Source organism: Myotis yumanensis, unplaced genomic scaffold (assembly GCF_028538775.1).
Source record: "Myotis yumanensis isolate MYYU_CA2020_CCGP unplaced genomic scaffold, mMyoYum1.0.hap1 SCAF_2, whole genome shotgun sequence".
In the NCBI taxonomy this organism is placed as follows: domain Eukaryota; kingdom Metazoa; phylum Chordata; class Mammalia; order Chiroptera; family Vespertilionidae; genus Myotis; species Myotis yumanensis.
This window is the reverse complement of record NW_027223753.1, coordinates 170,956,344-170,978,745: the sequence shown is the minus strand read 5'-3', so window position 1 is coordinate 170,978,745 and position 22,402 is coordinate 170,956,344. Positions and strand designations below refer to the sequence as shown.

At 38.6% G+C, this 22,402-nt stretch overlaps 1 protein-coding gene across 6 annotated transcripts in view; it reads left to right on the top strand.

Moving 5' to 3' along the window:
- Nucleotides 1–22,402, top strand: part of LPP (LIM domain containing preferred translocation partner in lipoma) — a 669,364-nt gene that overhangs the window by 142,079 nt on the left and 504,883 nt on the right. Inside the window, exon 1 of one of the 6 annotated variants that reach the window (XM_070406594.1) lies at nt 738–804. The exons of the other annotated variants lie outside the window; for them this stretch is intronic. The gene's annotated coding sequence lies outside the window, so the exon portion shown is untranslated. Of the gene's footprint in view, nt 1–737; nt 805–22,402 lie in introns of those variants that run through there. 6 annotated transcript variants of the gene reach the window in all.

The window sequence follows — 22,402 nt, the reverse complement described above, 5'->3', positions numbered from 1 at the left end:
AGTTTGGCTAATACTAGTTTATAAAATAAAGATTTGAAAGGAAGTAGTAGTGAGAGATGACACTGGAAAGATATACTAGGGTAATTTCTGATGAGAAATAAAGTACTTACCCAACAGAACCAGTATTGGCTATGGCAGCTGGTCCTAAAAATGCCCCATATTCTGTATGACACAGAATGGACAGGGAGCCCTGATGGAAATCCACCCTACTCATCAGCCTGCCTTTCTATGTCCCCTGTAGGAGTACTTTAGCCTTTGTGATGAAATGGCATGTTAGTCAGTTGTGTAAATTATGATGAAAATATCACATTGTGTGTAGCTACTAGATTTATTGCTTTTGGATCTCTCAGTTGACAAACATCTAAGAGGGCAAATGGATTGAAATGACACAGTAGAAAACTTGCTTTCTCTTGCTGCAAGTCCAGTCAGAAGGTAGTGGATTTATAGACTGACCACTGGTAAGGCCATGTGTAAAATATTTTTAAAAATATATATTTTTTTATTTCAGAGAGGAAGGGAGAGGGATAGAGAAATAGAAACATCAATGAGAGGATCATTGATTGGCTGCCTCCTGCACACCCCACACTGGAGATCAAGCCTGCAACCCAGGCATGTGCCCTGACCTGGAATCAAAACCATGACCTCCTGGTTCAGAGGTCGACCTTCAACCACTGAGCCACGCTGGCTGGTCCATATGTCTCCTTTTTAAGGACGAAGAAAACAAATCTGAATTGTAAGCAGTGACTTGCTTAAGTTCTGTCACCAAATTATTGGCAGAACTAGGAATATATTGCAAATGCCAAGGTACTCAATTTAGTTTTTAGTTTTCATTGCATAGTGCCATGCCTCATTTATCAATAAAGTTTCTAATTTACATAATTTCTTTCCTTGAATCTCATAATCTTTGCCTATACCTTTTCTATGCTGCTTATCATGAAATTATATCCTAATATCTTCTGAACAAGTTCCCCACTGTTACCCCAAATAAAGACTGAGCTCTGTTTCCCTGGAGAGCTTAACATATTTCCTGGCAGTTAGCATGTGTTCAGCAAATAATTGCAGACTTAAAATATCTTGAGCATTTTGTGCTTTCTTATGCGTTTGACTCAGGTTTCTTTATAGTTACATTGTCAGAAAAGTCAAGCTTTTCCCAAATTGCTGAAAGACAAAGATGCTTTCTCTTACACTCCCTTAAATAAAAAAAAAAAATAGTTGCATTCCCCATTATGACTGAGACCTTTCTTAACAGCTCTTTTGATTGTTAAATGTCAGCAACTTCAAAAAAGAAATGTCAGTAAATTATCAAAGAAATTGCATATGTATTTGGGTAGATGTATTTTAACTAACCACTTAAAACAGGGGTCCTCAAACTACGGCCCGCGGGCCACATGCAAATATGAATATTGTATTTGTTCCCGTTTTGTTTTTTTACTTCAAAATAAGATATGTGCAGTGTGCATAGGAATTTGTTCATAGTTTGTTTTTTTTTTAAACTATAGTCCGGCCCTCCAACGGTCTGAGGGACAGTGAACTGGCCCCCTGTTTAAAAAGTTTGAGGACCCCTGACTTAAAATAAAGATTATAGCAAAATCCTGAGAAATTTCATATCTGGCACATTTTTCTCATTACCAGACTTTTTTCTTTATTTCTCTTAGGAGGCTTAATTTTTATTTCTCCTGTGTTATGGTTTTATGTGTGCATTTGTTTCTTTCAGTAGATGGTGAGCAGCTTGAATCAAAGCTTTAAAAAATTTAATCTCTGTATCCCCACAAAGCCTTGCTCTGTTAGTACTAATACTAAATATACATTTGTTTAAAGAAACATGGCTAGAAAATGGTTAATCTTATCTTCTCTTATTCACTTAATTTACTCTTATTTTGCCTCTGACTTTATGCCTTGTTTTGTGCTTAGCATTGGGGTGAGCATATAAGAACGAATGCAAGATAGTTCTTACAGGGAATTCTACTTTGGTTGGGGTGTTGACACACAACACATAAGCATAATGTGATGGAGAAATCTAAGATAGATACAAATAACCTGTATTAGACTCCAGAGGCAGGTTAATTCTGACAAGATGAAAGAGACATCTTTCAGCAAAGAGACATGTTTGAGATGAGCCTGAATATGTCTTGATCTTCCATTTCAGCTATTGGTTTTCATCTTTGTCAACACATTACAACACACATGCACACATGTACACAGTAATGTTTTCTTCTTTGCGCAACCTGTTTGACTATAGCTTTAAGAGTAGAGCTATCTTTACATGGGACAAAAGGAAAAGAGGAGCAGGTTTCATAAAGTCTGAAAAACACAGCTGCCAGAAGTTATTGGGATAGGTCCTTCATTATTTGTGTAATGGTCAGCAGGTACATTGGCCAGAGAGAGATATATATACAGTAAGTCCCCACTTACTTGTCATCGATAAGTACTGTGGTTTTAAGCAAAACAACATATAATGAAACCAATTTTACCATAGGCTAATTGATATAAGCAAGAATTAAATTCCTACAACATATCAAGGTTATAAGGAAATGGCATTGAAGGAATCAGTGTTATTTGAGGGCTTGTCCTATACTGTTTTAAACTAATGGTATTCTTTCCAAGAATTTTCCCATCTAGTTGTTGTTCTCTTCAATAGTTAAATTAAATTAACTAGGTCTCTGGGTGGAGGGAGCATAGTGTGATGGAACAAATTTCAACTTTGATGTCAGACAGCTTTGGTTCCATACCTAACTTGGCCATTTATTATTCATGTGACCCAAGACCATTGCTTATCCTTTTCAAGGTTCGGTTTCCTCATCCTCGAGAATGGTGATAATGGAAAGTACCTCACAGAGTTGTGGGATAAAAGGAGCTAATATTTGCTAAGGTCCTATTTCAATGCCCAGGACATGATACGTCATCCATCCACAGGGCCATCCATGTGAATTATGTAAAAGTGTGAACACACTGCATTTGCAAAGTTAATACACAGAAATATCCTTGACTTCAACAAATAAATTCTTCTATTGCTTTTTTTTTAAAAAAAAATACAAAGTCCATTTATCTAGCTTTTCTTTTTTCACTTTTGAGTCTTAGATACAGGAAAAATTTTGTTTTCCTCTTTACTATGGAAAAGATAACAGTGCAGTTGAACTGATGAAATGGGACTTGTCTTCAGCCACAGTCTCCGCGTCTGTTTTGGGGAGAGAGCTGCAGGGTGTGGTGCAGGCCATGGAAAGCTTGAGAGAGCTCTCACTGAAAGAGGGGGAAGCTTGTCTGGTGCTAATCAATTATTGCCACATGGGAATTCGTTGTCATATTTTTATGTGAAATCTTTAATTTGTAAATCTTGGGTCATTACAATATTTTAAAAATGCTGTAAGAGGTATTTCTTCAGGGAAGAAGAAAAATTGAACTTATGATCTCAGTAATATCCACTTTGGCTCAAAGCAACAAAAAAGCAATTAAAAAGTCATACTGTAGCCCAGCTGGCATGGTTCAGTGGTTGAGCATCAACTTGTGGACCAGGAGGTCGCAGGTTCAATTCCTGGTCTAGGCACAGCCCAGTATGTGGGACATGCAGGAGGCAGCCAATCAATGATTCTCTCCCATCACTGATATTTCTATCTCTCTCTCTCCCTTTCCCTTCCTCTCTGAAATCAATACTATATATATATATATATATATATATATATATATAGTCCACACTGTACATGGAAAACAGAACCCGATTTGACCTGCAGCTCTCCAGTTCGTACCTCCTGTGCATACATATTTTAAAGTGATAAAGTAACGGCAGGTGATGGCCATCACTTGCTAAGTCCTTTCCATGAGCTCTGCACTCTGCTATGGATTTTACATATATCATTTAATTCTTAATAATCCAAAGAGGTATGCATTACTGCTGTTATCCCATTTTGCAGATAAGGTCACTGAGGCTCAGAGAGATTAAGTATGTTTCCTGAGATCCCACAGAAGATATGTAATGGATAGGTTTCAAATCCAGGACTGTTCACCTTCAAAACCAAGCATATCTGTGGTTCTCAACCCTGATGCTATGTTAGAATCACTGGACTACCCTTAAAAATACTGTTGCCCAAGTAAAGCTCCAAACTAAACAAATCAGAATATCTGGGTTGGGTGCTAGGCATGTTTTTTTTTTTTTTTTTTTTTTTTTTTTAATAGCTCCAAATCAATGAGTAGAAGTAATAGAGATAAAAACCCCTCTCCCTATCTCCTTTACCCCATTTTATTTTATTTTTTTTCTTTCTCTCTGTTCGGTTGCCTGTTTGTGAATTTTCTGCCTTCACCACAGGTTATATACTCCCATGAGTGTAGGAATTTAGTCTTTTTGGTTTCTTGCTGTATTCCTACCATCTAGATTAGTGTCTGACATGTATATACTCAGTAAATATTTATTTGAATGAATAATTGATCCTTCACTACAAGGAACTTACAGTGTAGTTCGGGACACAGATAATGCATATTTTGGTCCAATGAGATAAGCTGATAACAGTGATGGTCAAGCTGACTTCATTAAAACTTAGAATACTGCTGTTTATCTCTTAGATGTTAGGTTAAATTGTCTTGACATGTACTAAATGGACTGTGGGACACTTTTGGTCATCTGCAGTACTAGACTGGATCCTTTCTGGACTCTGGTGTGTGTGTGTGTGTGTGTGTGTGTGTGTAAATTGAGTAATAGGTGACACACTCATGTTATCTCTGTTTGGGCATACTTTTTTAGTGAGGTTGATCAGGATATATGCAAGGCATTCTGAGTTTTGTTACCCAAACAAAGGCCCATAGAACCAATTCAGGACTGATGGTAGAGGTTTAACCAGCCTACAGGGAATTCAGATATTCTCTTCTCTTTCTAGGAAAGCCAACTTCTGTAAGTGATGCTGCCCCTTCCATCTATAGCAGTATTTCTCAGCCTTTATTTATCAAAGACTCTTACGATGGATAATGTTAATAAAACAGCACACTCTGGGCTGTGACTGAGGGGAGGCAGGCTGAGGTTAAGAGGAATAACTGGAGACCCATAACTGCCTCTTGTTCTCCCACTTAAATGGGGGTGTGAATGATAGTATCATAGGGATAATCTTGAAGGAGTGCTATCTTCTAAATAACAAATCATTTGGAACTTTTGGACTATAACAATGACAGGTAATAAATTACTTGTGACACATCTGACAGTTGGTGGACCCTGGTGATAGTGAAAATGCTCAGCCACTGCTAGGCCCAGGCATTGAACAATCAAAACACACCCCATCAAGTACGAGCTGATGGGGAGCCTTGCTGATGGGATCATCAAGAAACAGTTAAGAGCCTGCAATGTGCAGAGGATTCAGACAAGCTCCAGGCAGAGCAGAATGGAAAACACCTTTCTTATAGAATGATAAACTTGGGTTGAGGACCTGTTCTTACCACTTATTGCTGTGGTTCCTGGGCAATTCACTTGCCCTTTCTGAGCCTAAGTTTCTTCTAATACATAGTTGGGGAGAATAATTTTGTAACTTTTTATTTCCAAGGTTTGATAGAATAGTTAAGCACCTATAAAGGGACTTTTCAAAATTAATCATCATCCCATGTAAGGATTATTATTAATTAAGGGAATGGTGACAAATTATGTTTTTTCTCGAGACAGTTATACATTAACCATCCCTGATTTCTCTGGTCAAATATAGTAAAAAATGAAGGTTGAGAGGACATCGGGGGGAAGAGGAGTTAAGCAAAGGCAGGACTTGTGCTCCTCCAGAATAGTTATATCCTGTGGAGTCCAAAGATCAAATTTGGGCAATCTGTTTCATAGTTTGGGCAGACTGTTTAACACAATGAACTGGGTCTAAATAGGCTCATGCCTGTCTGATATTCATGAAAAGTGCCATGTTGGAGGTGGCCTGGTTGCTTTGAAAATGGGCTGATTTTGACAAAGGGGAAAGATTGGGATACGTTTACTGTAAGTTACAAGTAAGAAACAGCAGAAAGTTGAATATTAGAAGAACTTGGCTATCGCAAAAACCACACACTTTCACATCAGTAAGACATGGAGTTCTGATCTGAATGAAATGTGAAACTGCTTGCAGACCACAGAGAGTAAAACAGGAGTACTTTTGTTTCATTATTAATACCATTGTCCTTATTTCTTTAAATGAGAATTGATAGCAACCATAATAGAATCTTTCTCAAAGACTGAACACAGAAATAAAGAAAAATAAAACAAACACACAGAAACCTCACCCCACCTTCACCACTAACAAAGCCCAATGCTAAGGTCGCATTGTCTCTAGCCACCCATTTTTAAGTCTCAGGTTCTAGACAAAGGGATCCGTGTTTCTATCAGGATAGAGTCTTCATTATTTGGAAGATTGAAGGAGTTGGCATTTTGTCATACTGCATGAAGGGTGATTTTGTCATCTGCTGTGTGTGAGAACCCTAAGCAATGAATTTGTGTGTACCAGGACTATTCTTGTTCACAGGGCGGTGAGGCCAGGGATGCCTGATTGAGGGATGTGCTCTCTGGAAGTAAAGCCAGGTGACCGTTAAAGTACGAAGCCAGTGAAGTTCAGGGAAAGAGGCCCATTCTTTGCCAACATATGAGATATGGCGAAGTTTGTGGAACGGAGGCAGTTGACTTGAGTTTCCATCCCTTTGGGCAGCCACTGAACTATAGCTGCCTTCTGCTCATTTTTCAGTGAAATGTGGGAGTTGAAATAGATGTTTTCCAGTTATTCTCCTGACTGGTGTTTAGAATTGGTAATGACTTATTCAACTTTTGCTTCATAGGGACTTAGGATGTGGTGGCAGTGCTACAGGAAGTTGAAGCCAGAGCTGTTGGGAGTGAGTGTTGGGTTGAATGTATGTGGTTAAGCAGTACAGAATAATAATAATAATAACAACAACAACAATAATAAATAGTAATACTAGAAACAGCAATTATTATTAGGAAGAGTCATAACTAGAGGGAGCTAACATTTACTGAACATAGAGGGGTGGGAAAAAGTAGGTTTACAGTTGTGAGTACGTGAAACAGAGTTTATTCTTGTATTATTATTTATTAATCATTAGTTTTCATGCGAACAGGTGTAAACCTACTTTTGCCCACCCCTGTATATCCCTTGCTAGACCTTGAACTAGTCACTTTATATATGTTATGTTATTGAATTTTTACAACAATCTGTTGAGGTGTAAATTTTAGCTTTCTGTTCCACAGCTATGAAAACTGAGACATTGCAAGAATAAAGAACTTCCCCAAAGTTAAAGCTAATAGGTAGCTGCATTAGACCTCAAATCTGGGTATCTTGGTCATTCTCAATCTGATAAGCCATAATAAATTAAAGAGTTGGAAAGTCATGGGCCGTCTAGCTGGTTCCCTTCCCCTGCATTTGACATTCTCACAGATGCTTTGTCTAGCCTTTCTTTAAAGAAAATTAAAAATTAATTTGAATAATCCACATAAAATATAGTACAAAATTTAAAAGTTTCAAAGAGACGTGTAATGAAAACTAAATCTTTCTCCCATCAATGTCTCATCATTTAACTTTTCCCACCCAGAGGATATATCAGTTCCTTATAACTCTTTCTGGAAAGAAACTGGATATAAACAAGCATGTGTATGTATTATATTCCTTTATGTTCCAGTGTATGTTGAATATTTACCTGAAGGGTAGCATTCTGCACACATTATTTTGCATCCTGCTTTTCTCATATATCTAGATGATTATTTCTGTTTCAGAACCTTGCTATCATAGTTTTAATTTTCATTTCTGTTGTCATTAGTGACTTTGAACATCATTTTAAATAAGCTTTACTCATTTGTATTTCCTTTCTGTGAATTACCCTTTGCCTTCTTTTCTATTGGATTGTTGGATTTTTCCATAGTGTTTTATTGCAGTTTTAAAAAAAATAACCCTTAGTCTATGATAGGAGATGCAATAACCCCCTATTTTGCATTTGTCTTTTGAACTTGCAGATTAAAATAAAATAATTTATATAGTCAATTCAGTCTTTTGATGTTATGGTTATGGGGTTTTATGTAACACTTAGAAATGTCTTCTCTACTTCGTGAATATTAAAATTCCCCCCCCCCCCCCGTTTTCCTTTTAGTTACTTCATCTGTTTTCTCTCTCTCTATCTCTCTCTCTCTCAGCACTGATCCATTGAAATTATTTATTATTAGAGGCCTGATGCACGGAATTCGTGCAAGAGTAGGCCTCCCTTCCCCTGGCTGCTGGCATTGGCTTCCCTCTGGCACCCAGGACCCAGGCTTCCCTCGCAGCCCGGGCTTCGTCTGGAAGGTCATCCAGAAGGACATCTGGTCTAATTAGCATATTATGCTTCCATTATTATAGATATTTTGGCAAATAATGTGAGGTAGGGATCTTTTTTGCTATTTTCCAGATCATCCTATCCAAACACTATTTATTGACTAGTCTATCTTTCCCACACTGACTTGAAAAGACACCTTTATTATATATTAAATCCTTAATGCTTAACTGCTTAAATATTTAATACTTAGGAATTTGCATCACTTTTGGAACCTTATGTTCCGTTCACCTGACATTACATCTAACTAATTGGATTGTGTGTTTTATTGATTTCAGCTTATTGATTTTCTACTCTACCACTTTACTGAATTCTCTCATTATTTGAATAATTTTAAGATTAATTTTTTTCGCCTCTAGTTAAGTAATCATTTCATCTGCAGCTGCACTTTAGCTTTTTCTTTCTAGTTTTTATAACTCCTGCAACTTTCTTGTAATTGTAGTTTTTATTACCTCTAGAAGAGTAAATATTAAGCAGCAGTGATAGAGTGAGTGTCCTCTTTTCCTTGACTTTAATGGGAAGCTTTCTGGGTTTTGGTTTGAGAAATACATTGTCTTAAAAACTATCAATCTCCATTCTGAGAGTGTTTTCTTATTTTTATTTGAGTAGAGACTGGCTGTTAAGTGTTTATGTAATAACTTTCTGGAAACTATTGAAATAATCATACATTGTTTCTTTTTCTTTCTTTTTAAAAAAAATCTTAGATTTTTCTCTTTAGTTCTATAAATTTGGAGAAATATATAAATATATTTTTCAGACATGAAATCATTCTAGTGTTGCTGAAATAATATCTACTTGGTCATAGTTTGTGCATTATTTGTTTAGTGTTGTTGGAATCTAGAAGTCAGTGATTTATTAACAATTTTTCATCAATGATCATAAATGAGATTATTTGAAAGTTGTGTGTACATGCATTGTCAGGTTCTAGTGTTAGGTTTTGCTTAAATCCTACAAATAATTTGGAAGCTTTCTTGTTGGGAATAGTTTGAATAGTATCTATATGATTTATTCCTTAAAAAATGTGAAAGAATTCCCCTATGAAACTACCTTGACCTGATGCCTTTTTTGGAGGGGTGGAGGTATTTGCTCTTTAACAACATATTATTTCTTTGTAATTGGGCTAATTTGCTTCTATATCTCTTCTGTGCATACTTTTCTTATTTTTAAGATAGTCTATTTCAAATTGATTTGTAAGGAGTTGACTAATTTTTATTTCCTCTGTTTCTGGTTATTTTCACATTGTTTAAAGTTTTGTGCTTTATTTTTATCCTTCTTTTTTGATTAGTTTAGCAAAAGGTTTATTATTTATTTAAAAAAGCAAAAGGCTTATTACTTATTTATTAGCTTGTCTTTCTTTATTCCCTTTTAAAAATATTCAACAATACATTTCTTGTGCTTTGCCTAGGTTTATTTTGTTTTCTGATTATCAGAACTTGACTCTTAATTCACAAATTTTCATTTCTGCTTTTTAATTTATATAAACAAAGTGTAAATTTTCCTTTAAGGATTGCTTTAGCTGTATGCCACATATTTGTTAGTAGTGATTTCGATTTAGTTATTTCAGTATGTGCAGTTTTAGAAAACGCCAGACTCGCTATAATGTAAGCCTCGTGGGGACAAGAGCCGTGTTTGTTTATTCATTTCAAGGCTCCCATAGTACTTATCACAGGGCAGGTGCTTAGTCAATATTTTTGTATGAATAAATAAATCTCTGTGACATAATTATGGGATTTGCAGTGGATTTCCTCCTGGTGCTCTGGATCATCTTTGCCATGCTTGCACACTCTCTCTAGGTACCCACCAATGTGGAGGCATAAGAAAAGATTGACATGCTTCACATTACAATTCTACCAATACAATTTTCTCTAAATCAAGTACATTAGGTGAAGGAATTTTTGTAAAGATTACTCTGGGAAGACATATTTGCGTAGAATCAGAATGTTAGCAGAGATCATGTCCATAATCTTTGTGGACTTGGACACTTTGTTAAAACTAAATCTTGTAGAGGGGCCAAGTCCAGAATGTGAAATGATAAAAACAGACCTGCTCTGGTGGGGGGAAGGCACAGAGCCAGGGGAAGCCCAAAACCCTGCTGCTGGTTTGCCTTTCCTCCTGACCTCCTCCCATATTTTCATTGGAAAACCAGTAGTTTAAATTAAAAAAAAAACCCTTCAATTTTTAAATGGGAATGGAAACAAAAATGCAAAGAAGGCAAATGATTCATTCAAAGTTACTCAGCAAATTAGAGGCATAATGTGGGACTGCAATTGCGGCCTTCTGTCTGCATCTGATGGTATTTCCAGGCTCCCAGAAAGCCTCCTGTACCTTGTTTCCATGAGCACTTTTGGTTGGACCTGATATTTGATGGCCTCCCTATGCAGGCCCCCCTTGGCGTAGGCACAGTCTGCATATTTGCTGATCGCTGAGGGGAAAGTTGTGATTCAGGCTCTGGGGTTTAAGAATTGCAGACTTAGTTTCTAGTCTCCTGATGAAACTGTGAATCTGGGTTCCAATGATGTTTCTGCTACACGGACACCTGCCCACACAGCATGATTAGAAATTATAATGATGATGACAATGAATCTTCCAGGACACCCACATTCTTTGCAAGATATTTCTGCTAATCGTCTCTACCAGAATCAGTTGGATAGCTTTTTTATTTTTTATATATAGTTTTTTTTTAATTCCCTTTTCTAAGTCAACTAGCAATGCTGGTCTCATTCTGGTGTAAGTTAAAGACTTTTCCTTGCCATTCTGGTATGTAACTTTTCTTTCTTTCTCTTTCTTTCTTTCTCTCTCTTTCTTTCTTTCTTTCTTTTTTTCTTTCTTTCTTTCTTTCTTTCTTTCTTTCTTTCTTTCTTTCTTTCTTTCTTTCTTTTTTTTTCATGCAGGAGATCCTAGAACCTTGAGTGCATGGGGTAATGCAAGACTGGGCCAGGAATGAGATTTGGGTAGTGCCAAAAGTTCCCTGTGAGCCCTTGATAGAGGTTATTTCCCATCTCTGCAACTCTGCTTCTTCTTCTTCTGTTAAAGGGATATCCAATTCTGTTTTCCCTAATTTACTAGGGTGGTGGGACTCAAACGAGGTAATGAATAAGGAAACACTTCATTAACTCTCCACTATAAATTGAGAGCATTATTATTGAAGTTATTTTTGCATTGATGATAGCTTAGCCTCTTCAAGTTCTATTTAGTGGAGTACAATCAAACACTGTAGGTGTGAGAGCTGAGAACACTGGGAGGGTTAGGGCAGAAGAATGACCAAGATAATGCCTGAATCGCTGTTGTGTATGGGCTCTACCTTGAACCAGGAAAATAACACTGCCATGAGGGGACAGCATACGGAAAAAAGGAGAGGATCTCAGGATCTGGAAGTTTTAATCGAGAAGTGAAAATAAACATCACGGGCGAGAGAATATGAGGCTTGAGTCAGGGTGTGTGGCAGTGGAGTAGTGATGGAGAGGCCACAAGAGGCAATTAGAAAAATGCTGGCACTGGCTTTGGACCCTGTATATCTGGAGTGTAGGATGTCAAGCAGACACAAATAGGCTGCAGGGAAAACAACATCTTCAGGGAAGAGCCATCTCCAAAAAAGCCCTCCAGATTCCCTTCAGATACTCTCCATGGAGGGTAGAGGCCGTTCCAAAGCAAGCTCCTTAGGGCCAGGAAGAGCCTTGTCTTATTTGTCTCCACATCCTGCTATTTACATGACACTTTGTTCACAGAACTCCTTTTTGTTTCTTTGCTTTTTAAAAATTGTTTTGGGCTTCTTGGCTTGTGTGGCTCAGTGGTTGAGCATCGATCTATGAACCAGGAGGTCACAGTTTGATTCCCAGTCAGGGTACATGCCTGGGTTGCAAACTTGATCCCCAGTAGGAGGTGTGCAGGAGGCAGCCGATCAATGATTCTCTCTCATCATTGATATTTCTGTCTCTCTCTTTCCCTCTTCTTTCCTCTCTGAAATCAATGAAAAGATATTTTAAAAAATAAAAGTGTTTGGGGCCTTTTTAAATTTAAAGTTTGAATATCTGAAGGAATTTTTAGGAGGGGTTCTGAGAGGAAAAAGCTAAGTTGGATAATTCTGTTTCTCTTTTGAATTCACTGTTTCTTCATCTAGATTCTAGAAAGTGTTGGGTGTTATGATCTGATTTCTGTAACATTCACTATTGTTGAAGGGAAAACATGTTTTCTAAAACTGTGATTACAAAAATACTCAGTGAATATGTTGATATTTTGGTTACAGAGGTGTGTTTGAGAAGGAGTAAGATGTTTCCAAAAGTAATTTTCCTTTAGCAGAAGACTTCAGTTGGCACACTGGGCTCAGGTAATTTCAGCCTTTATACCTGGTGCCTATCTATCTGTCCATCCATCCATTCATCCATCGATGCATTCATCCATCCATGCATCCATCTATCTACCTATCTATGGAAGATGGCAGAATTTAATTTCTTTTATTTTTTTTTTTTAGTCTTTGCTTGGTTTGGTGAATCGGGTAAGCTGAGTTGAAGGAAAACTGGTTTCTGAAAGAAAAATTGAAAAAAAAAAGTAACATGACTCTTTGAAAAGGAAATTTCTAGGCTAGCTTCTATGGTTTCACAGGCAATTGGGATGGGACTAAAAGGTCTGGATAGGCTGAGTCTCTGAAAACTCTGTGAATGTGTTGGCTAAGCTTCTTTTTCTTCCTAGCACAGATGGAGAGAGACTTTTTTTTTCTCTCTCTCTTTTTTTTTTTTTGGAAAACTGAGCCAGTTTAATCTTTGAAAACTTCAAACATAGTTTGGGAAGATGATTCTCTTATACTATAAGTCCAACTACAAAATAAACATTTTCAATAATTATAAAAAATGTAAATTTTGCAATTACTGATTTCTTCTTTGGCAAAATAGGCCTTTCTCATTCTGTTCCTTTATTTTTTTTTATTTTAGTTTTCAAAAGTCTGCTTAATTCAGCTAATTTCTAGCTTCCAGTGAAACTTTTAACTAATCAAATGCATTTAAATGCATTTTAATTTATTATAAGAACAGCAAAAAGGGAAAAGTCACTTTAGTATCTTTTCTTGTAGTTCAATGTTGTCAGCTCTTTTCCTGATCGAGTTTTGGTTTGGCTGGAAGCAGCCTGAGGGTGCTCAATTCCCTATAATCTTTATCCACGGGTGAATTACAAAAATAGTAGAGCTTTTTTATATACTTTGCCCAGCTTTCTCTAATGTTAATATTTTACATAACCAAAGTACATTTATCAAATCTAAGAAATTATCATCAGTACAACAAAATTAATTCAAACACACTTTTTTTAGATTTCCTCAGTTTTTCCACTAATGCCTTTGTCTGTTCCGTAGTCCAGTTCTGGACACTACTCTGCATTTAGTTATCATATCTGCTTAATCTCCTTCTGTGGGTTTCTCAGCCTTTCCTTGTTTTATGAACTTGACATTTTTTATGTGTATCAAGCAAGTATTTTTTAAGTGTATCTAATGACCCAGAATTTGAATTTATCTGATGTTTTCTCATGATTGGAATGGGGTTGTGGCTTTTTGGGAAGATCACCATAGAGGCGAAGCCCTTCTCATGGCTTCATATCAGGAAGTACTTGGGATCGACACAACCTATTACTGGGATATCAACATTACTGCTGATCACTTTTAAGTTTTGTCTAAATACTTGTTGTCTGGGACTGTTGATACTCTAACACCTTTGCAAATTAGTTATGACAATCATGGACTAGGCTTCAAACTACAGGCCCCATTCTAATGTAAGGCCATAACTCCAAAAGCAGGTGGCTCCCAAAGCTCAGTTAGAAAATGTTCTTTGGATTTGAAGCCCATTTTGAGGCTTGTTCTGATCTGACCTCCAGTCCTAACCCTGGGTTTGCCTGAAAGAAAGAGTTGAGTGACCGTGCTAGTTTTATGTATTTTTTACCCAGTGTAAAACACAGGAATTGGGGCTTACTTTAGAAACCAAATCTCCAACAGAAATGGAACACTAGGGAACACAGGAAGGAGTGAGTGATAGACTTCACCCATCCTTCCAGATGATTTCAGGAGATAATCCTTCCCTTTGAAGGATTAATGGCTTAATGAATGTCATCCATATCATTGCCTCCTATCCTGGAGGAAGAAGTGAGGGAGAATGATGGAGGGAGAGCTAGCTCTTTATTATTTGACAGGACACAGAATTTTCCATATCTACATGGATCAATACCAAAAAGTTTGAAAAGGTAAAGATTTTCTCACCTCTTTTTTTTTTAGTAGCTTTATGTATTGATGCATTACACATTCACTGAAGTTTTACCTACCTGTATTATACTCAGAGGATGCATAGTGGGGTTGGAAAGGGAAGTACTAATGACTAGAGTTGGAAAACCAACCTTGATTCAAGCCATTAAAGAGTTGAGGGAAGAATCTCAGGTCCTATATATGATGATATCAGTATCCCAATGGATAGAGTGTCTAAGTTGCCATTTTCTTGATAGTAATCCTTGACCCTATTTGTTTTTCCTGATCTTTTATATATGGGATGGAGCCATGTTTCCTCTTTGGCATTTGCCATCACCATGTCCTGCTATATCTTGGTCTTGAGCTACAGATTTGAGAGAAATACCGGTGGGGGTTCATTTATTTTGCTAACTATTATAAAACTTGTCTCCCTTCTTCAAGAAATGTTATGCCGTGTTCATTTACTGGGAGATGAAGGTTGAGGAAACATTGGAGATGTGCTGTTCATATGGTAGCCACTAGCCACATGTGACCATTGAGTGCTTGCAATGTGGCTAGTGCTGCATGTTGAAAGGGTAATACTTTGCATATATTTGTAAAATACATTTCTTTTAATATTCTGTTTAAATGTGGTGACTAGAAAATTTAAACTTGCATATGTGGCTCACATTTATATTTCTATGGGACAGTGGTTAGCATCTGGGAAGAATATAGAGCACAATAAATTGACCTTGTGTTTTCCTCTGAGTTCTAATAATGTTGGCATTAAGGAGAAAAGCTTCAAAAGTCATAATTTTCATTAAAAAAAGTCTGATTCAGAAGAATTGGCTCATTTTTCATTATTGCTTGGACTGGAGAGGAATCTGACATTTGGTATTTTCATAATTGAGAACATAACTTGCTGACTTAAAAAAAAATCACAACATTTTGTGTTTGGCCATAGGTACCAGACTTGAGCTCTTTGAAAATAGGGGTTGTGTCCTTTTCTCTTTCTACCATCCTTTCCTCAAAACCACACACTAAGTAGCACATAGAAGGTGGTTAGCTGGCATTTGTTGAGAAACAAAATAACTTTAAAAAAAGTGAAAGCCTGTGAAGCTACCCTGTATTTATGGTTGGGAGAGAGAAATATCCACCTTCATAAGGCATCCCTTTTTCTTAAGTCAGCCACCAAAAGTAAAGAACATTGATCCAAATGTTTATTTACTTCTAGATTTAATTACCATTCTCATCAGGTGTCCCTGTCAGTTCTGCTTATGATAAAAAATATTCTCCAAATGCTTAACCTCACCACCTCTTGGTGAGGGGAGACCAGGAAGGATGCTGCTTGCACATTTTAATTCTCACCTCACCTTGTTTATATATGATATTTAAGAACCTGAAGACTGGATTATTCTTATTGTTCTCTTGTTTGATTTTTTCCAAGATCTATCTATACTAGGGAGGGTGTAGATTCATAATGAAAGATGAGTTTAAGCTTACTTATATTAACTTCCCATTTGGGTCTTTTATTTTATCTGCTTCCTATTGATCCAGATACTTAAATATGGGATGGAGCCATTTTTCCTCTTTGATAACTATTGTAAAACTTGAACACGTGACTTACAGGTTCTCAGTCTTCTATTACTCCTAACTCTCCTGATTCTTCCTTCTTTATCACAATACCCAGGGCTGGCTGAGGGAGCAGGCTTTGTAGGATGATGTTATTTGGTCAAAGCCCTGTGCTGGAAATTCAAGAGCCTTTATGATTCCAGGTTAGGCATGGCATAGACTATAACTGATCCCTGACACCAACTATGGTAGAGAACATGTTGGATTGGTCAGAGGCAAGTCTTATAGAATCTATGATGGCTTTATTGCTTACTATTTTTAGAAAATGCCTTTTGAAAGAGGCCTTTTGGTTATATGTATCCTTATTTCTAAGAAATATTTGAAGCTTTGATTATTTCTGCAGGACAGAACAGAAATTGTGGAAACACTTGGAAGTGGGCAGTTGTAATAAGTGGAAAAAGGGTTGGCCTTCGAGTCAGAAGACCTGTGTTTGCTTCTTGGTTTTCGTATTTTCTAGCTGTGGATTCTAGACAAGTAACATATCATCTCTGAGCATTAATTTCTTTATCTGCCCAAATTAGACAACATCTACTTCACAAGGTTGTCATATGTTAATGTGAGTTGAGTACCTATGCAGAGACTGAGACTTGGGCTTTATAAATGCTGAATGAAGTGGTGTTCTCACACATCTTGTGATTTTGCTAGTTATAGACCAATAGCCATCTTCTGTCTTCATTTTGGAGGTGGAGGAGGGAGGCAATGGGGTATTGTGTGGTAAAATCCACTTTAATTCTAGCTGTGAGAAAAAGAGCAGGGAAAATGTGGTAAGCAATTGCTTCTAAAAAGCTCGGACTAAAAGCACTTGATGGATTTGTGCTGGCTTCCCGGTAGACTCATCTCTGTACTGCCCACATAGCACAATTAATAGTTATTACTCAAGAAGGAACAAATAAAAAAAAAGAGAGCAGGCATAAAAACATCCTTTTATCTTTCTGATGATGGTCCTTTTTGTCAGGTCCGTGGAGCCATACCTGTGAATCATCCTGGGAAAGCACAGTGTGGGTGACTAGAAGGAAGAGCTTGTGGCTTATTTCTTACCCACTTCCTGGGCTGGGGAAATGTCTAAGCTCATCTTTCTTATCTACTGATGCCTTGTCAATATCCACTACCGTTCACCATGCATCTTCACAAACAAGGGCCTCTTTCTCACATCCTCACTCTAAATGCATCCCTGTGTAGAGAGCCAGTTGCTTTCCTGGCAGAAAAAGTTGTAAAGTAAAAGCAGAATAAAGTTAAGAGGGTAAGCATGGGGCCATGGCAGAACACTGGAGTGGACATGATTCTGAGCATAATCATAGAAACTCACCATGTTTGTTTTGTGAGGGTATGGGGATGAGTCACAGTTCTGCTACAGACTGGCCACATGACCTTGGGGACTTCACGCCAATGCTACTAGAGTCCATGGATCAAGTTTTTACACTTGCAGTCTTGAAGCTTAGTTAGACCCTAAGGAAACCCTGACTTGAGGATGAATGTCCCATGTGGGCATCTAATTCTACAGATTCAACTTCTCAGGTGGAATGGAGGTGAGGATCATGGACTTTTGGGTTCATCTCTGGGTTTGCATCTAGTTGAAGTAGGGGTGTTTTGGGTGAGCTACATAATGTCTCTGAATATCAGTTTTGTCATCTGTGAAACAGGAATAGGATTGTTGTCAGAATTGTGAACAGTAATATGTTGTAATGTGCCTGGTACAGAATAAGCTCCTAGTAAATGATTGACATTATTGTTTTTATTATCTACTAGAGGCCCGGTGTACAAAAATTTGTGCACTAGGGGGGGAAGGGGGGTCCCTCAGCCCGGCCTGTGCCCTCTCACAGTCTGGGACCCCTCGGGAGATAACAACCTCCTGGCTTAGGCCTGCTCCTGGGTGGCAGAGGGCAGGCCCAATCCCTAGGTGCAGCCCCTGGTTGGGCTCAGAGCAGGGCTGATTGGGGAGTTGGGGTGCCGCCACCTGTCATGCACAGAGCAGGGCGGATTGGGAGGTTGTGATGCCACTGAGGGTAGGGCTGATTGGGGGGTTGGGGCACCGCCCCCTATCACACTCAAGGCAGGGTCAATGGGGAGGTTGCAGCGCCACCCCCTGTGATGCACAGAGCAGGGCCAATCAGGGGGTTGGGGCGCTGCCCCCTGTCACGCACAGAGCAGGGCCGATCAGGGGGTTGAGGAGCACCCCCTGTCACTCACAGAGTAGGACCGATAGGGGAGTTAGGGCACCGCCCCCTGTCACACACACAGCAGGGTGGATCAGGGGGTTGGGGCGCTGCCCTCTATCACCCACAGAGCAGGGCCGATCAGGGGGTTGGGGCGCCCCCACTCTCATACTCAGGGCAGGGCTGATGGGGAGGTTAGGGCTCTACCCCATCACACACAGAGCAGGGCGCGCGTGTGTGTGTGTGTGGGGGGGGGTTGGGGGGCCGCACCCTGTCATACACAGAGCCACAGGGCGATCAGGGGGTTTGGGCGCTGCCCCCTGTCACACTGATCCGGTGCCAGGAGGCCTCGCGGCTCCGCTGATCCCGGGGCTGGGAGGCATATTACCCTTTTACTATATAGGATAGAGGCCTGGGGGCTGGCTGGTTTGCCCTGAAGGGTGTCCTGGATCAGGGTGGGGGTCCCCACTGGGGTGCCTGGCCAGCCTGGATGAGGAGCTGAGGGCTGCTTTTAGGCTGGCAGTGGACTGAAGCTCCCAATCACTCCTTTTTTCTTTTTTCTTTTTTTTTTATTCTGGGCCAGCTTTAGCTCTGGCTCTATCTCTGAGGCTTCCACTGCTGAGAGCAGGTATCTGGTTTGTTTCGGTTCTATAATCGAAACACTGTTTCAACTCCAGCTCTGAGATCCCGGCTGGCTGAAAGCTGGTTTCTGGGGTTTTGTTTAGCTTCTATATTTGTTACAATGTTTCTTAGAGTTGCAGCTCAGAGGCTGGCAAGTCAGGCGGGGAATGTTGGAGTCTGCAGTCACTGGAGCAAGCAAGCCTCATGTTTGCTTCCAGCTGCCTGGCTGCCGGCCGCCATCTTGGCTGACAGTTAATTTACATAAGGATATGCTGATTAGCCAATGGGAAGGGTAGCGGTCGTATGCTAATTACCATGTTTCTCTTTTATTAGTATTTTATTAGTATTGTAGATAACCACAATACTTTTACTTTGCCCTATCTTATAGGGATAAACTGTGGATACAGGAAATAGTACTCATGAAAATGCTTTGCACTAGATAGAAACTATTTATGTAATGAATAATGTCATTAAAGAAAGCTTAAAATTAACTCCTTTCTTCTTTTAGTTGTTACTTATAGATTGTCTTCAAGTCTCGAATAGTTTCTTTTTTGCTCCAACATTTGGATTTTTCCTGTTTTCTCTATTTCACCTGTTATTACCCCAAGCTCTCATTGCCTCCTGCTATACTGGTGTTCTTGCCTCCAGACTCTCGTAGAATTCTCAAAGTGTGGTTCATGGAGCAGCAACACCACCATTAAGCCTCATAGCTTGTGGAAATGTAGCATCTCAAGTCCCGCCCAGACTTTTGGAATCATGCTGTGTGTATGTTTCCCATCATGCTGTGTGCCTAGGTGTGATGCTACCACCCTTGCTTATAGTCTATGCTTGGCCAGTGTGTATATGTTCTGCCTCCAGAATATTTCCTGATTCTGATTGCTCTCATTACCTCTTTTGCAAGAGGCAGTTGAAGGGTGAGGGGCCATGAAGAGCACTGGAGTAAGAGTACAGTAAATCAATACAATTCACCATCCAGTACCTTGACTTGGCAATAGACTATCTGAAATGGTGTCTATACTTTTATGCTTTTTTCTTGTGATCCTTCTCGATACCACATGGAAAGGTCTAAGGATGTTAGTTGGATCATATCAAACCCCCACCATACAGTGGTTTCCATGGTATCTAGAAAATTTGAAAGACCTTTTTGTGGCCTGCAAGGCTCTGTCAGATGGGTCATGTCTTCTCCTTTACCTCCCACCTCTAACCACTTCACTCAGTAAGTGACAGACACAATGGCCTTTCTTTTGTTTTGTATCTAAGCCAAGTTTTTTTCTACCTGACTTTCCTTTGATTATCTATATGGCTACCTTGCAATCATCATCTAAGGCTTAGTACATATGTCATCTCAGAGAAATCTTTCTTAATCTCTAGGTAAAGTAGGATACCTCTCACTTCCCCATCACTTTTTTCTATTATCTTGTTTTATGGTTCTCTGAGAGAATGGTTAATATACCTTTGTTTTCTTTATGTACATTTCAAACACTTGTTTAAAATAAAAAAAACATATTTTTATTAATTTCAGATAGGCAGGGAGAGGGAGAGAGGGATAGAAACATCAATGATAAGAAAGAATCATTGATTGGCTGACTCCTTCACGCCCCCTACTGGGAATCAAGCCAGCAACCTGGGCATGTGCCTTTGACAGGAATTGAACCTGGGACCCTTCAGCCCGCAGGCTGATGCTGTATCCACCGAGCCAAATTGGCTAGGGCCATTGCAAACACTTTTGCTGAGAGATATCTTAGATATAATAATCATGATGAAGATTTGCTGAGTGTTTATGCTAGGCACTGTAAGTAGTAAACTCTAATGGAGTTTACTGGATTATTTTGTTCTCTTTAATGGATTATTTATTTGTATCTTTATCTTCCTCTTGTCTTCGGATGTTAGTTTTCTAAAGGTGGGGACCATGTCTGATTATTGCCACTATATTCCTAGCTTGTAGACGATTGCCCCGATAGGAGAGGTGCTTGCTCAGGAAATGGCTGTTTAGGGAATGAATGGATCCTAGAAGATTATAATTTGAGAATTAGTCTACATGGAGGAAAAGAACAGTCTCTCTTGTTCCCTATTCCAGATATGTTCCAGGAGAATGTTCATCTTTATCTTTCATCTATGAGAGCAATAGACTTTGGAATGTGAGGAAGGGTCTGCTCTAGTGACCTTGGGTACAGATGCAGATCCTGAAGGTGTGGAAGAGAGGTTATGTGGCACTTTAATGAGAACAAGTCCTTTCTAAAGCCTTAAGTTTGGCATTTGGTGTGTTTGAAAATACAAGGCCTCTGACTACGTTCTCTTACGCACATTGTCATTGTGCGTATTTGAACCTTTTAATATTATGGACTTAGCTGCAGTAACCATGGTGAGTAGACCTATCACACAGCATTATTTTTTGAGTCACTTTAAAATGCTGACAATTAAATATACCGTACGCTTTTAAGCGATCCATCAGTCTCCCTTGTTGTCATAGTGACTGGAGTATATTTAGAAATGTGACAAGTACACTGAGTTCAATTGCACTTTTGCCAAAACATAGTTTTGCAGCTAAAATTGAATTTCCTGATTGAAGATCCGAGTGCTGTTAAGGGGGCATGATCATTTCTATACATTATTCTGGAAGCATAACTTACATCATTCTATTAGATCACCAGTAAAAGTTTTTTCCGGATAGTAAGATATTGGCACTTGAAATAGTTGTACTTACATTTGATGAATTAACATGAAATAAAAGTAGCATCATGTTTTTTTCTTTAAAAATGAAATTTGGCCTTACCAATATAACTAGTTTAAAGATTAATTCACTTATATTTTCATAAAGAAATTGTAGTTAAGGGTACATGCATCTATTCCTCAATATTATACTAGATTTAATCCAAAGAATTTATCAAGGACCATCTCTCCCCTACTTGTAATCTATTCTTAACAGTATGAGGCCCTTTTTTTTGTCCTTTGTATTAATAAGCATCCTTATTTTTCTCCAACCTCATTCTGTCTGGGTTTTAAATGAAGTGGTATAAAGAGATTTTCCCCAAACTAAGGAAAAGGAAAAGTCTTCTCTCTTGTCTAATCAGAAACTTGGTTTGGATTTTTCACTTCCCTGTGGATCTTTGTCCTGTCACCATAGTGCTGAGAGAATGATGTTGAGTATGAACTGCTAACTTATTTGAGTACAGAAAGTTTGGGAACTTGTTCAGAGGTTGGATAAGACAGATTCTCTTCTCTTGAAGTGAGAAACAAATACTCTGGAGTTTATACAGAGCTGAGTGCTTTGGCATCTGGGATGGATTTTGAGCCCTTGATCATATGGTTAAATTATCTAATTCTTTCATGTACATTGCAAACAATGGTAAGCGACATCCTAGTTTTAATAACAATGAGCAAGAGTGTTTAGTACCTGCTAGACACTGTGTATATAGTAAGCTCTTTAATGGATTATTTTGCTGGAGCTACACAATAATCTTATAAGTAGGTCCCACTGCTATTCTCACTTTAT